The 17,718-nt window shown below is 43.2% G+C and overlaps 1 non-coding gene across 1 annotated transcript; it reads left to right on the plus strand.

The window, feature by feature from the left end:
• The first annotated feature begins 16,046 nt into the window (after nucleotides 1-16,046).
• Trnas-uga lies at nucleotides 16,047-16,121 on the plus strand. The gene has a single exon. It is a non-coding gene; the product is annotated as a tRNA-Ser (tRNA).
• Nucleotides 16,122-17,718: the final 1,597 nt, after the last annotated feature.

Here is a 17,718-nt window from a genome sequence, read left to right on the forward strand (position 1 = left end):
TTGCCTGTGTCTATGTGCCTGTGGTTCTGTCAGTGTGATCATGTGATGTATCTGACCCCAGGAATGTGTCAATAAAGTTTCCCCTTCCTGGGACAATGGATTCACGGTGTTCTTATTTCAATTTCCAGGAGTGTATGTTTGCAAAGGCTGGAAAACCAAGTCCTGGTAACAAATTGTACGTTTATTAAGTCACCTGTAGTCAAAAAACTTTTTTCAGAACTTTGACGTCTCGTTCCTTTTCGAAAGGGCACAACTTCCTCTACAAATTTAATTACAATTTTTTTCTACACTCATTACTAAGGGCGCAGCATTTCGTAAAAAAAATATCAATATCTTTTCATATTTTGTCAAAATAACTAGTGTTTGCGCACTTTTATCTCAGTTTCTGTTTATATCGTAGAAAAATATTATGTATACTGAAGATCCAAAGAAACTGATACACCTGCCTAATATAGTGGCATGCTACTGAAGGCGGATCGAAGCTGGACTGCTACAGTCTCATCTGAAATGGTTTGCTGCAGGTCCTGAAGACTATGAGGGTTGTTGCCATGTAGACTCAAGAGCTCCTCACACAAAGTTACCGCACGCTGACAGATCAGGTGACCTGGGTGGCCAGCTAGGACCGTGACCAGAATGATCTCTGCTAATAATTCTGCCAGGCGTGAAGATTGTGTAAATGTGCTCCATTGTTCGGTCGGCTGTGTACGTGGAGTTGCTCCATCGTGTTGGAAGTAACTGTGGAGATGTGGTTACATGCATTTATTCACGTTAAATCGTATCCACTCGTCTGGATTACTTTTATTTTTCCCACTCTGGAGTTCTCCGATCTTTGCTGCCAACGCTGGGCGGGATCGTGGCGTGGAAGAGATCTTGCCCGTTCCAGCTGGGGACGGACAGGTTGCGGGGATCATGTCCGTTCCGGCTGGAGTCGGGCTGATGGCGTGATGGTGGCGGGAGGTTCCTTGTTTGCGGTGTTTGCCTCCTGTCGTTGTTGTGGTTTTCAGTCCACAGACTGGTTTGATACAGCTCTCCATGGTACTCTATCCTGTGCAGTCTTCTTCATCTCCCAGTACCTACTGCAACCTACATCCTTCTGAATCTGTTTAGTGTATTCATCTCTTGGTCTCCCTCTAGGTTTTTTACTCTCCACGCTGCCCTCCAATGCTAAATTGGTGATCCCTTGATGCCTCAGAATATGCCGTATCAACCGTTCCCTTCTTTTAGTCAAGTTGTGCCACAAATTTCTCTTCTCTCCAATTCTATTCAATATCTCCTCATTACTTCTGTGATCTACCCATCTAATTTTCAACATTCTTCTGTAGCACCACATTTCGAAAGCTTCTATTCTCTACTTGTCTAAACTATTTACCGTCCACATTTCACTTTCATACATGACTACACTCCATAGAAATACTTTCAGAAACGACTTCCTGATACTTAAATCTATACTCGATGTTCACAAATTTCTCTTCTTCAGAAACGCTTTCCTTGACATTGCCAGTCTACATTTTATATCCTCTCTACTTCGACCATCATCAGTTATTTTGCTCCCCAAACAGTTAAACTCATTTACTACTTGAAGCGTCTTATTTCCTAACACTTAAATCTATACTCGATGTTCACAAATTTCTCTTCTTCAAAAACGCTTTCCTTGCCATTGCCAGTCTATATTTTATATCCTCTCTACATCGAATTTCTCTTCTTCAGAAACATTGTCCTTGCCATAGCCAGTCTACATTTTATGCCATCTCTACTTCGACCATTTTGCTCCTCAATTACCTAAACTCGTTTACTACTTGAAGCGTCTTATTTTCTAATCCAGTACCCGCAGCATCACCCAATTTAATTGCATCCTAATGACGGATTTTAGCAATACGTCTCGCAGCATGGTGCAGATTTTAGCAGGAAATGTCATAATTCCGACACACAATGGCATGTACACTTTGTGGATTATTTTTTAAACTTCCAGTTATTTTTGTAGCTGCGAGAGAATTTTCCACGTGAACAGTAACAACAATTCGGAGTTCACTGAAGCTGTGCGTGATCTATAGGTCACGCCATGATCTCTAGCAGAACAAATTTGCCTTAGGAGGGCATGGTTCGCTCGAATATTGGAGACGTGAAGGCAGTTACAGTGAGACCAGGAAGGTGAAACCGCTCAAGGTGAGGCGACCGAGTTGGATACTGGCGGCGAGGGGGAGTATTACGCCAGAAGTTGATGGCAGCTACAAATTTGGCAAGTAACAGCCATTGGCTCCGATCGTAGCAGCGATACCAGGAAGAGACACTCGGCGGATTTCTGGATTGCGAACCACTGTTACCTCGACTGCGGCTGGCTGCAAACCTTTGGACGTGTGGGGCGCGTACCAAGGGAAGGAACGTGTTGTGTCCTTCAGCGACCGACCGGACCTGCACGAGGGCGGTGGACCGCCGCTGTGTTGAAGTTGTGTGTCAGCTCCACGTGATTCTTCCTGGGCCGTTGTACGGATACGTCTGATGCGCTTCCGATTTGGCTAATCGGGTGCGAGTGAACCTAGAATCGTCAGTAACCATAGCTGTAATTGATATTTCCTGCCCCAATACCGTGACTGTTTAGTTAGTTTTCTGGTTATTTGTACCAGGTACATGTCCGGTTCAGTTTATAGAAAAAGTAGTTCTAAGGAGATTGGCTCAGATGGCTCTGAGCACTATAAGACTTCTGAGGTCATCAGTCCCCTAGAACTTAGAACTACTTAAACCTAACTAACCTAAGGACATCACACACGTCCATGCCCGAGGCAGGATTCGAACCTGCGGTTCCAGACTGTAGCGCCTAGAACCGCTCGGCCACCCCGGCCGGCTCTAAAGAGATTAGTTCATAAATAAAGAAGTTATAACGGTTTAAAAATAGAGCGTGACGTATCAGACACACTGTAGTCCATTTAGAAAAAAGTCAGAGTCGGATGGTCTGCAAGCAATAAACGTTAATCTTCACACTGTCGTCAATAGCTAACAGACACCCTCGTAGATGTACTCATTATGGATATGTTTGGGGTGTCGGTCATAACTGTCTCACCCTGGACAGATCATGCAGTGCAAAAGTGTAACCAGTACAACAAAAAATACCTGCAAGTACAAATACGTGGATTTACAGCGATATATAGTGGTATAACTGTTTCGAGCATCCAGTCACGTCAAGTGGTTCAATCCCCATGCGCTTCAGGTATGCGCTTTCGGCCTCGGCCATTGTCAAGTGCTGACCAATACTTTGAAGCGCACTAAATCAGAGCTTACATATATTATGGTGACCTACGCTGGAAATTTTGAAACGAACCTCTTGCATTCTGCTAACATAAGCCACCTGTCTGTGAAACGTGCTTCCGCTGTACAATGTAGTGACAACATGGCAAAGTAGTATGCACATATACAGATGGCGGCAGTGTCACGTACACATGGCATAAAAGGGCAGTGCATTGGAGGAACTGTCATTTGTACTCACGTGATTCATGCGAAAAGATGTTCGACGTGATTATGGCCGCATGACGGCAATCAACAGACTTTGAAGGCGGAACGGTGGTTGGAGATAGACACATGGGACATTACATTTTGGAAATCGTTAGAGAATCCACCCCCCCTCCCCCCTCCTGAACCATGCACCTTGCCGTTGGTGGGGATGCTTGCGTGCTTCAGCGATACAGATGGCCGTACCGTAGGTGCAACCACAACGGAGGGGTATCTGTTGAGAGGCCAGACACGCGTGTGGTTCCTGAAGAGAGGCAGCAGCCTTTTCAGTAGTTGCAGGGGCAACAGTCTGGATGATTGACTTGATTTGGCCTTGTAACACTAACCAAAACGGCCTTGCTGTGTTGGTACTGCGAACGGCTGAAAGCAAGGGGAAACTGCAGCTGTAATTTTTCGACGGCATGCAGAATTACTGTATGGCTAAATTATGGTGGCGTCCTCTTCCGTAAAATATTCTGGAGGTAAAACAGTCCGCCATTCGGATCTCCTGGTGGGGACTACTCAGGAGAAAGAAATTTGGCGTTCTACGAATCGGGGCGTGGAATGTCAGATTCCTTAATGGGGCAGATAGGATAGAAAATTTAAAAAGGGAAATGGATAGATTAGATATAGTGAGAATTAGTGAAGTTCGGTGGCAGGAGGAACAAGACTTCTGGTCTGGTGAATACAGGGTTATAAATACCAAATCAAATAGGGGTAATGCTGGAGTAGGTTTAATAATGAATAAAAAACAGTAGTGCCGGAAAGCTACTACAAACAGCATAGTGAACGGATTATTGTGGCCAAGATAGACACGAAGCCCACGCCTACCACAGTAACACAAGTTTATATGCCAACTATCTCTGCAGATGACGAAAAGATTGATGAAATGTGTGATGAGATAAAAGAAATTATTCAAATAGAGAAGGAAGACGAAAATTTGATAGTCATGGGTGACTGGAATTCGACAGTACGAAAAGCAAGAGAAGGAAACGTAGTAGGTGAATATGGATTGGGATAAGAAACGAAAGCCTGGTAGAATTCTGCACAGAGCTTAACTTAATCATAGCTAACACTTGGTTCAAGGATCATGAAAATAAGTTTATGTACATGGAAGAGGCCTGGAGATACTGGAAGGTTTCAGATAGATTATATAATGGTAAGACAGAGATTTAGGAACCAGGTTTTAAATTGTAAGGCATTTCCAGCGGCAGATGTGGACTCTGACCACAATCTATTGGTTATGAACTGTAGATTAAAACTGAAGAAACTGCAAAAAGGTGGGAATTTAAGGAGATGGGACCTGGATAAACTGACTAAACCAGAGGTTGTACAGGGTTTCAGGGAGAGCATAAGGGAAAAATTGACAGGAATGGGGGAAAGAAATACAGTAGAAGAAGAATGGGTAGCTTTGAGGGATGAAGTAGTGAAAGCAGCAGAGGATCAAGTAGGTAAAAAGACGAGGGCTAGCAGAAGTCCTTGGATAACAGAAGATATATTGAGTTTAATAGATGAAAGGAGAAAATACAAAAATGTAGTAAATGAAGCAGGCAAAAAGGAATACAAACGTCTCAAATCGAGATCGACTGGAAGTGCAAAACGGCTACGCAGGGTAGTTAGAGGACAAATGTAAAGGATATAGAGGCATATCTCACTAAGGGTAGGATAGATACTGCCTACAGTAAAATTAAAAAGACCTTTGGAGAAAAGAGAACGACTCGTATGAATATCAAGAGCTCAGACGGAAACCCAGTTCTAAGCAAAGAAGGGAAAGTAGAAAGGTGGAAGGAGTATATAGAGGGTCTATACAAGAGCGATGTGCTTGAGGACAATACTATGGAAAGGGAGAGGATGTAGATGAAGATGAAATGGGAGATATGATACTGCGTGAAGAGTTTAACAGAGCACTGAAAGACCTAGGACGAAACAAGGCCCCGGGAGTAGACAACATTCCATTAGAATTACTGATAGTCCTGGGAGAGCTAGCCCTGACAAAACTGTACCATCTGGTGAGCAAGATGTATGAGACAGGTGAACTACCCTCAGACTACTAGAAGAATATAATTATTTCCAATCCCAAAGAATGCAGGTGTTGGCAGATGTGAAAATTAACAAACTATCAGTTTAATAAGCCACGGCTGCAAAATACTAACACGAATTCTTTACAGACGAATGGAAAAACTGGTAGAAGCCGACCGCGGGGAAGATCAGTTTGGATTCCGTAGAAATGTTGGAACACGTGAGGCAATACTGAGCCTACGACTTATCTTAGAAAATAGATCAAGGAAAGGCAAACCTACATTTCTAACATTTGTAGACTTAGAGAAAGCGTTTGACAACGTTGACTGGAATATTCTCTTTAAAATGCTGAAGGTGGCAGGGATAAAATACAGGGAACGAAAGGCTATTTACAATTCGTACAGAAACCAGATGGCAGTTGTAAGAGTTGAGGGGCATGAAAGGAAAGCAGTGGTTGGGAAGGGAGCGAGACAGGGTTTTAGCCTAACCCCTATGTTATTCAATCTGTATATTGAGCAAGCAGTAAAGGAAACAAAAGAAAAATTCGGGGTAGGAAAACTTTGGACAAGAAGAGAATTGAAGCTTTTGAAATGTGGTGCTACAGAAGAATGCTGAAGATTAGATGGGTAGATCATGTGTCTAAAATCCATGGAGATGAAATAAAAGCTTTGAGGTTCGCCGGTGACATTGTAATTCTGTCAGAGACAGCAAAAGACCTGGAAGAGGAGCTGAACGGAATGGACAGTGTCTTGAAAGGAGGATGTAAGATGAACATCAACAAAAGCAAAACGAGGATAATGGAATGTAGTCGAATTAAGTCAGGTGATGGTGAGGGAATTAGATTAGGTAATGAGACACTTAAAGTAGTAAATGAGTTTTGCTATTTGGGGAGCAAAATCACTGATGATGGTCGAAGTAGAGAGGATATAAACTGTAGACCTGCAATGGCAAGGAAAGCGTTTCTGAAGAAGAGATATTTGTTAACATCGAGTATAGATTTACGTGTCAGGAAGTTGTTTCTGAAAGTATTTGTGTGGAGTGTGGCCACGTATGGAAGTGAACGTGGACGATAAATAGTTTGGACAAGAAGAGAATAGAAGCTTTCGAAATGTGGTGCTACAGAAGAATGCTGAAGATTAGATGGGTAGATCACATAACTAATGAGGAGGTATTGAATAGAATTGAGGAGAAGAAAAAATTGTGGCACGACTACAAGAAGGGATCGGTTGGTAGGACATGTTCTGAGGCATCAATGGATTACCAATTTAGTATTGGAGGGAAGCGTGGAGGGTAAAAATCATAGAGGAAGAGATGAATACACTAAGCAGATTCAGAAGGATGTAGGTTGCCAGTAGGTACTGGGAGATGAAGAAGCGTGCACAGGATAGAGTAGCATGGAGAGCTGCATCAAACCAGTCTCTGGACTGAAGACCACAACAACAACACAGGGAATTCAATATCCCGAGAACCACATCGTTAATAGTATGCCGAGAATATCAAATTTAGGCATTACCTCTCACCACTGGCATTGCATCGGCCGTTGGTCTTCACTTAACGACCGAGAGCAGGGGCTTTTGCGTACAGTTGTCAGTGGTAGCAGACACGCAACACTGCGTGAAATATCAGCGGGCATCAATGTTGGAAATACGATGAACGTTTCTGTTAAGACAGTACGGGTTAATTTGGCGGTAATGGCCTACCACTGCAGACGACCGATGCAAATGCCTTTGCTAACACAACTTCATCGCCAGCAGTGCCTCTCCTGGGCTCGTAACCGCATGATTGGACCCTAGACGACTGGAAAAGAATGACATGGTCAGATGAATCCCTATTTCAGTTGCTAAAAGCTGATGGTAAGGTTCGAAGCCACAAATGCATCGTCGTCAACAAGGCACAGTGCAAGCCGATGGTGGTTCCATAATGGTGTGGACTTTGTTTACATGGAATAGGCTGGGTCCTCTGGAAGTTCGGCTACTTGGAGACCATTTGTAGCCATTCATGGACTTCGTGTTCCCAAACAACAATAGGATTTGTATGAATGACAATGCGCCATGTCACCAGACCACAATTTTTCGCGACCGGTTTGGACTTTCTGGACACTTCGAGCGCATGATTTGGCCACCCAGATCACCCGACATGAATTCCATCGAACATGTATGAGACATAATCGACAGGTCAGTTCGTGCCAAAATCATGCACCGACAACCCCTTCATAATATGAACGGCTAGAGAGGCAGGATGGCTCGGTATTTCCGCATAGGACTTCCAACGAATTATTGAGTCCATTCGAGTCTAGTTGCTACACTACTTCAGGCAAAAGGAGTTTCGACACGATATTCGGACGTACACCATGATTTTCAAGCAAGTATCATACTGTGTTCTAGTACTTAATGGTCAGCAGGTAAAAGTGGAATACAGTATTAGCATCCAGAAACACTGTAATATTGGATGGTGCTGTGGTGGTTTCGCATTATTGCAGCAATAAATCCCGCCGTACTTTAAATATAATATTATCTGGTAACTTTGTTACATCGGTGGATGAAATAGCATCAGAAAGTCAGAACCACCTCACACGTTAACTTGGCAGCGTTTTCTATCTTTTTGAAGTTGCAGTAGTACTTTCGGACAAATATGTCGTGGAAAGCAACGATGGACACTTGGCTATTTCATACAGAATGTAAAATGTTGACTCTAATAACATACTTACCTGTGCGCGGGAGAGTGGATTTTCAGTTTTAAGGAATATTTGTAGCTGCGAGAGGAACTGACATCTAAATATAACTGAAATCATGAACTCTGAGTTTCGTTAGAAACGTAATAGAGGGACACGCGACATTCGTTCAGACATTGTTCTCTGAAGAATGAAGGCTCGAAATACTTCCCAAGGTAACTCGATTACTCTCTTAGGTTACGTCGGAACATTTTTCAGAAAATTTTCATCTGGAAGACAGAGCTGATCTCATTGCAGAGTACCTCTCATCGATATTTTCATGTTGCTTTAACGTCGGCTGATTGTTAAACGTAAAAACTCATAAAGGTGTTACGTTTGAGATAGTACGTAGTCTGTCAGACGAGCCATTAAATTTCCGCGTCATACTACACTCGGAATTTATCTGTCGTAAATTTTTTAAATTGTGACAGATATTTTCAATACATACATACACTTTTCTTAACCGTTAATTATGGTAATAATTAGTAATAATTTGTATTTGATTCTAGATTTTGCCATAGTACAGTAAAATTGAAGAGTTATCGTACCTGAGTCAGGTGCAGATGGTACACTGCATCAACGCAACTCGTTGTCGATAGCCTTGTGGCATTAGGGAGACCCAGTTTTTGCGACACGTTCCGAGACTCTGATCGCGCGGATAGCTTAAGCTTTCTTTATCTAAAGGTCCTACCGAAATATCCTGCACGACACAGGAAAAGTCTCAAGGTTTCTCCAGAAAATGTTATCGCCAGCATACAAGACTTTTGTCCAGGTGTGCCAACAGTCACTGACCATGAGTCAGTGTACGTGCTGGGTTAATTACTTAAGCTATTTCTAAAGTTATGCACCTAGGGGGGAATAAAAACATTGACAGATATTCCGTACAGTCAAACGATTAATTAACTCGTTTTAACAGTCGAACAGTGACATATTTTCGGTGGAACGCTATGCTCATTAACATCGCATACGTTCGCCAGTACAAGAAATCGCTATTATTGTCTACAATAGAATTCATATGTTAATACTTCCAAGTTTCACTGCTTGCGGTAATCGCAGTGGTTTCCATAAGCATACTTCCCAAAAAACAAAAAAAACAAAAAATAAATAAAAAAAATATATATATAAAAAAAATGCTTTGAGCTTCGAATGGCTCGAAACCTGCATCTAGTCTCACATCTTTCACAGTATCGACGTTACGATACAGAGTAGTTAATATGAACAATAGTCCGATTAAAATTACTTGATAATTCACATTTAACGCGCTGGACCTGCAAGAGAAGGAACCAATGTGAAAAGGGTGCTTTCGTGTTCCATTTAATTCCACTTTCACTGTATTTGTATCGGCAGCAGATGAATCTATAACTCCGAAATCAGTGCTTGTTTGCTTGCTGCTACTGCTTCTTGTTCATTACATTTTCAGCTTCAACTCGTCTGCACAACATTCCTAATGATCACGTTTGAAAAAAAAAAAAAAGTCCCTTAGTGTTCTTACTTACCTCATAAACGTATGCAGCGAGGAAAGAAACAAGGTATGCTATCTGAAGCGCCAAAGAAACTGATACAGGCATGCATATTGAGATACAGAGATATCTAAACGCAGAATGCGGCGCTGCGATCGGCGACGCCTGTATAAGACAACAAGTGTCTGGCGCAGTTGTTACATTGGTTACTGCTGCTACAATGGCAGGTTATCAAGATGTACTTCAGTCTGAATATGGATTGTAGTCGGAGCACGAGCGGTAGGACACAGCATCTCCGAGGTAGCGATGAAGTGGGGACGTTCCCGTACGAACATTTCACGAGTGTACCGTGAAATTCAGGAATCCGCTAAAATATCAAATCTCCGAAATCGCTCCGGCCGGAAAAAGATCCTGCAAGAGCTGAACCAAAGACGACTGAAGTGTAGCCCTTCCGCAAATTGCTGCAAATTTCTATGCTGTGCCATCAACAAGTGTCAACTTGCGAACAGTTCAAAGAAACATCATCGATAAGTGCTTTCGGAGCCGAATACCCACTCTTGATGACTGCACACTGCACGACACAAAGCTTTATGTCTCGCTTTCGTTCGTCGACTCCGACATTGGACTTTTCTGACGGGAAATGCGTTGCCTGGTTGGACGAGTCTCGTTTCAAATTTTATTCAGCGGATGGGCATGTACGGGTATGGAGACAACCCCATGAATCCATGGAACCTGGCCGGCCGGAGTGGCCGAGCGGTTCTAGGCGTTACAGTCTGGAACCGCGCGACCGCTACGGTCGCAGGTTCGAATCCTGCCTCGGGCGTGGATGTGTGTGATGTCCTTAGGTTAGTTAGGTTTAAGTAGTTCTAAGTTCTAGGGGACTGATGACCTCAGAAGTTACGTCCCATAGTGCTAAGAGACATTTGAACCATTTGAACCATGAAACCTGCATGTCAGTAGGGGACTGTTCAAACTGGTGGAGGGTCTGTAATTAAGTGGGGCGAGTGAAGTTGGAGTGATATGGGATCCCTGATACGTTTACATACGACTCTGACAGGTGACACGTACGTAAGAGTTCTGTCTGATCACCTGCATCCATTCATGTATATTGCGCATTCCAACGGACTTCGGCGATTCCAGCAGGACAATGCTATACCCCACACGTCCAAAATAGATACAGAGTGGCTCAGGGACATTCTTCTGAGTTTAAACACTTCCGCTGGACACCAAACTCCCCAGACATGAACATTAATGAGCATGAAACTTCCTGGCAGATTAAAACTGTGTGCCCGACCGAGACTCGAACTCGGGACCTTTGCCTTTCGCGGGCAAGTGCTCTACCAACTGAGCATATCTGGTATGCCTTGCAACCTGTAGTTCAGAAGAGATTCCTCCCCCCCCCCCCCCCCTCGGATTTATGGACAGCCCTGCAGGATTCACGGTGTCAGTTCCCTCGAGCAGTACTTCAGACACTAGTTGAGTCCACGCCGCGTCGTGTTGAGGCACTTTTGCGTACTCGCGGGGGCTCTAAACCTTATTAGGGTAGGTGTACCAGTCTCTTTGGCTCTTCACTGTATATTGTGCATGTCAATAACGTGAACGATTATTGAAATGTCTATGAAACAGAACTACATAAGGTTGTACCTCCATTCAGCATAGAATTCTTATTTTATGACTGTCAGTGCATTAGTTTCACTGCTGTTCACACATCTTCTCAATCTGAAAATGAAATCTTATCTGTGGTGTGTGAGTCAGTGTGTGACGAATAATAGATATTTAAGGGGTAAAAAAGCCATTGTAATTTTTAAAAATATTCCTACATTGTACAATACTATAATTGTGATTAAGGGATTGGTTTAAAACTCCCAGATCCTGTAAAATGGATATTTTGCTTTAACATGTATATGAGTCACTTTTTAGCAATGTGTGTAAATATAGGCCAACCTCTCCAGCAGTAGCCTACCTGCTTCTTTGCAGAATATTTCTCGTCTGTAGTCCTGCCAAGTTTTCAGGAATAACCAAACTTCTCGATTGTAATGAATGGCTACTTTGATCACCTGCTTCATTTTACTTTTGGATTTCATTTTGAGGTTTTCAAAGGATATAAGCCTATAACATGCCTTGTGATGTATCAATCGTTAGTTAGTTTCACGTTCCATGTATCATTTGCACGATAAATCGTAATGATGCGGAACGAGTAATTTTGTCTTAACAACCTTCTGAATGTAAATCACTAATTCATACTGTGAACGGCCGGGCCTGTCAACAGATGCCAGTCTGGGTTACCAGTTTGCTGCACCCCTTCGCTACTCTGTGCTTTGCGCTCGCTGGTCATACACGGCGAACGGTACTCCTCCACCGCGGCTCTCGGGGTCACAGCACAAAGTGTAACGGTCCTGGTGTTCATTGCATATTTCTTTACCCAGGCAGTCTTTGGTAGTAATGTCTGGTGTCACTTTGTCATTGAGTTAGGTTTTACTGCGCCTAGCCCGGCGTTTCCGAAAATGTTATATGGAACTTATTTTTAGCTTTTTTATGTGTACTACTACGTGTAATAACTATTATTAGCTCCGGTCTCTTGTTTACTTTGGGTAAATACCTGATGATGGGCACGTAAGAGCCCGAAACTGGCCGTGTTTTAACTACTGGAAAATAAAAATAACCTTACAACTGAAGCGATATTTTCAGCCCCTTTGAAAATAAGTATAACAGTCTAGATCGCACATTTATTCAGAGGTGACCCATTTCAATCGTTACATGATTATCTTCAAACTTAGCCATTTTGAGGGACAATGGCTGTGTATGGAGCAGAAACATCAGGACGACGGCAGTCAACTGTTCCATTTGACTAGCGTCCTTCTGAGGTTCCTGCTCCATACAGCCCCTATTCATCGAAACTGCTAGGTCTGAAGATGATCATATAAGGATCGAAACCGTTCAACTATGAATAAATGTGTTTGCTATATAGACTGTTACAATTATTTTCAAAGAAAGTAATCCAGTAATTGTGTTAACATAGGGATCTTGGCAAATAAATTGTTTTTCTAAATAAGACTACAATCAAAAAAAGTCATATATAAAGTGCTGTTACTGTGATTTGAGGGAACCCACGTCTGTTAGATTTCTCTGACGGGCATAGTAGGAATCACCTCGAAACCAAGGCATTTTCTAATTCTAATTTATAAAGTGTTATAGATTATTCCGCCGATATTGTCCGCGATTTAAATTTTTCGAACAGACTGAGCTTCATTGCTTCTTGATTAAGAGGATAAAATTTTCTCCTTTGTGATGTAAATTTAAGTGTTCATCTCCACCAGCATACTGTTTTTCTTTTTTCTATTTACTCCAAGTATAGCGAAATGATGTTCTGTTATGACAATTAATCCGCATGGCAAGACTTGGCTATGATTTCAGTGCAGATGAGTAGCCCTTGTTGATAATTCCGTCTCAAAGTAGTACTTCTCCTCAATGGAAAAAAAATTATTCTATTGTAATTGATAGTGCACATGCTTTGAAACAGACACGTTATAATTTTAAACTGCCACTCTCACTTATCCAGTACGATTTTTTTCCCATTAGTATATGGAAATATTGTTAAGAGAGTACGTCATTTTGCCAGATACATAGAGGGTTATACGTACGTCATTTTTTCAGATACATAGAAGTTTATACATAAGTACCTCTAACGATTCAGAAGACGACTGCACAAAAACTGTTAGACCCATATCAGTGTTTAGACAATCTCTTTAAGTCTCGATTCGTAACACCAGTGGGGGCAGGTTTGTTGGAACGTATTGACAAATCATCCGCTCCGTATTGTCGCATCTAATTAGCTCGCCCCTGCAAATAGCAGCCCATTGAAGGTCAGTGAGCCATTTTCCAAGGCGGGGTCCTGCCGTTTCACCTTCCCGGCCAGCAGCGACTTGCATAGATGTGTTTTATCACCCGTATTAACATTCGGCGCATGACAAACAATGCCCACACTGAGCACACGTAATGTCAGTTAAAATCGTGGTGAGATGACCTGTCTACTGATATGTGACTGTTTTATGTATGATTTGTAGCTTTTGCGCAGTCGTCTTCTGAAACTCGAGAAGCTATAATTGAACTGACGGTGTGACGGTCAGGTAGCAGAGTTCTTTGATGCTGGGATGCAAAATCTGGTGCAGTGGCATGGAAAATTTTTAAATGTTCACCATGACTATGTTTAAAAGTGAAAAAAAGTGCTTATTGTAGATTGTGATACAATTTACGTTCATAAATAAAGTTTCTCCTACTCCATTAGAAATCGATTCTTACTTTAAAAATGACCCTCGTACTACGAAAACTATCGTTCTTAACAAGGGTTTGCTCACGGCAGTCCCGATGACGTTTCACCGCTGCGATTGATGTGACGTTAGAAAGAGTGGGCATGTAATATTAACAATGACTGAGTGCCATCACGAAACCCAATAGGTATTCATACTTGCTTCATTTTGCTCTCCATGATCTCGCGCTATCGGAATGGCGCAGAAAAGATAGAGCAAAACTGTTACAAATAGGGGTGGAAATGCTACGTAGTATGTAGCAGAAGTGTGGTCGTGCATGTTTGCGCGTGTTGTGTGTGTGTGTGTGTGTGGGGGGGGGGGGGGGGGGGTAATTGAGGGTCCTCAGCGTACCAGTGTTTAGAACAGCTGCAACCGTAGCGTTTCGACGACAGCTGCTTGCGCATCCCTGAGTTTCAGTCCCCTGGCGACGTTCCAGGCAGCAGCCAGTGTTTTCTGTGACGGCGTGAGTCTGCCATCGATCCTACGTGGACCACTGGCCGCCATCTGCTCCCGTATCTCATTTACACACATTGCTGCCTGTCATATCAAAGAGGATTTCTTGAATGGAAGTACGTTCACATCAGTTTAATACCGTGCCATTTCAGAGTAATGAATTATTAATGGATTTAATGTTAGTAGCAATATCTCATTTTTGCTGACCTTTCACAATATGACAATCTCATTTACGGCGTCGGCTCTCTGGCCTCCATTGTTTTTTTTTTGACGTACCTGAGTCGCCCATTCATAATTCGCAGAACTCACTTGTTTTCATCTGTTGGGCATCTGAAAATAGCACCGTTCTATTGATTCAGAAGACGAACAAAATTAGCGGATGTTTGGCATGGGGCCGTTATTGCTGTATTCCCTCGCACAGACAGTGATCTGCGCCTGTGTTTCCCACCAACGACGAAGCGAAACACTCGATGATTAAAAGCGCCCCCATGCCACCAGATATGACCAACATCAGAAGTTATCGATAGTGAATATTAATTACCAATATATGAACAAGTACCATTGATTCTGTCCTTCGGTTCCTTGGCCACAGAGAGCAGAATTCCAAGTTTCGCCTGGAATGATCCGTTCTAGTTTCACTTCAGTTCTGCTCACAGATCCTCTTCCAAGGCACTTGTAATGCAGTTGGAATCCTTTTTGCAGGCAATTACAAAGCATTTTCAAGCAACTCAGGGGAATAGCAGCCGTGTGACGTCGTATTCAAGCCACAAACGTAGCGAAAGACCGCTGTGCAAGACATGCTGAACCCTCTACAGACGGAGCTATGCCGACCAAGTGCCGTAACACGGCATATGCATGAAAACAACACACGCCCCGTAATAGAAACAGCGCCACCTCACAACCAAAGATATCCAACGTCAGAAGCTATCGACAGGGATGTCGATTACCAACAGGTAAGCAACAGGCATTAACTCCATCCTTCTCTTGTGTGACCGGTACAGCGCAGAATTGTAGGCCGACTTCAAGCAGAAACGTGGTATCCTCCAGGGATTACAGTGCCTACCCCCCTTCCCCCCCTCCAGACAGCAGTGCCCTCACGCTGAGGTCAATATAGAGCTTTGCCCACTTCGTGACCCTTGTTTCCGTGTTCGATTCCCGGCGGGGTGAAGGATTTTCTCTGCCTCGTGATGACTGGGTGTTGTGTGATGTCCTTAGGTTAGTTAGGTTTAAGTAGTTCTAACTTCTAGGAGACTGATGACCATTGATGTTAAGTCCCATAGTGCCCAGAGCCATTTGAACCACTTCGTGACCTCAGCTGTAGCAGTCGACATCATTGTCAAGGACAGCACCAATCGTAATGTTTCAGATGAACCTGTACTATTGTAAATGTTCCAACACCGTACTTCAAGAGAGAAGTTCTTTACGTAGTGCATCAAGTGATGCTTTCATAGTCAATGACTATTTTGATTATAGAATACTCCTGTGGCAACGAATGCAATAAAGTGAACTAATATCCCATGTGTTTCCAGAATGAGATTTTCACTTTGCAGCGGAGTGTGCGCTGATAGGAGACGAGGTACTGGCAAAAGTAAAGCTATGAGTACGGGGCGTGAGTCGTGCTTGGGTAGCTCAGTTGGTAGAGCACTTGCCCGTGAAAGGCAAAGGTCCCGAGTTCGAGTCTCGGTCCGGCACACAGTTTTAATCTGCCAGAAAGTTTCATCCCATGTGTTGTAGTGTGATGAGTCTTGTTCCAGAGCAATCAAAGAATCCGTAGTTACAGCTTGACAAAAGTAGTTTCGTCTGGTCACAAAAAAATCTGTTTATAGGGTCACTTGCTAACTTAAACTCAGCTGCTTCCTTAATAACACTGTCCCACTAGCAGGAAGTCCACTCTAGAATTTAAGTGTTGTTGTGCTCCATGGGCTGACCAGTGCCAAGACAGTATTCTGCAGCAGCACGTTTTCTCCTTTGTTGTAAACGTGTGTGACGTTTGTGCTCAGTTCACCTCCACGGTCCTCATGGTCTGACCAATATAATGGGTGTGAACATAAAGCCTTAGCTTTTTTCCACAAGTGGAATAAACACAATAGATACACATAACAGATACATTAGGCACCAATAATAAATTCTCCTTGACTATTTACAACAGTCTGCCAACGTTGGGGTAACTTTTCGATTCCGGAGTCCGCAGCTCGTGGTCGTGTGGTAGCGTTCTCGCTTCCCGCGCCCGGGTTCCCGGGTTCGATTCCCGGCGGGGTCAGGGATTTTCTCTGCCTCGTCATGACTGGGTGTTGTGTGATGTCCTTAGGTTAGTTAGGTTTAAGTGGTTCTAAGTTCTAGGGTACTGATGACCATATATGTTAAGTCCCATAGTGTTCAGAGCCATTTCAACCATTTTATTTATTTATTTTTCGTTTCCGCGACTGTAGAAATCAGTTTGATTTGAGGCGAAGAACTCGTCCAGCCATGTTCGGAAGGCATTTTCATCGGGAAAGGAAGGTCCTTGAAGGTTGTTCGCTAGAGAGATGAAAGTGAGAAAATCTGAAGGCGCGAGATCAGGTGAATAAGGTCGTGTGGAATGACTTCGCAACCAAACTGTACAATGTTTTTTGTTTGTACAGCACAAAGTGGGCGGACATTATCGTGGAGTAGCATCACTTCACATGGTTACACCTCGGGGAAGTAATTCGTAGTACACCACACCGTCGCTATTTCCACCAGAAGCACGACACTGTCTTTTGTGGATGCACGCAGGTCTTTTGCGGCGAGTTGCTGTATTGCCTAGCCTCAACCATTCCGTTATTTTCCTTACATTAATTAAAGACACTATTTCTCGTCACCAGTAACGATACAGTACAGGAACGGATGATTTCGTTCACGAGGTAACTGACGACGAGCAAGCAGAGATGCACATGGCCACCCACAGATTTTTGCTATTTTGGGTCAGAGTATGTGGTGCCCATACAACTTATTTTTGAACCTTCCTCACTGCATGCAAATATCGCCCGATTGTCGAATGATCACAGTTCATGACATCTGCCAGTTCTCGAGTACACTGGTGTGTGGATTAATACGTTTAAACCATGTTCATCAAACCCCGAAAGTCTTCCTAAATGTCGTAAGTCACTGTAAAAACGATCCTGTTTAAAACCAGGAAACCATTTTCTGGGTGTGCTCTGTAAAATGGCATTAGCCTCATACATGAGCAAATGTTTCTGCTCTCACCCCTCTACGGAACTCAAACAGAAGAATATGCCGGAAACGTTCCATTTCTCTACTTGGCCCTCCA

This window comes from Schistocerca piceifrons, chromosome 3, assembly GCF_021461385.2.
Source record: "Schistocerca piceifrons isolate TAMUIC-IGC-003096 chromosome 3, iqSchPice1.1, whole genome shotgun sequence".
In the NCBI taxonomy this organism is placed as follows: Eukaryota; Metazoa; Arthropoda; class Insecta; order Orthoptera; family Acrididae; genus Schistocerca; species Schistocerca piceifrons.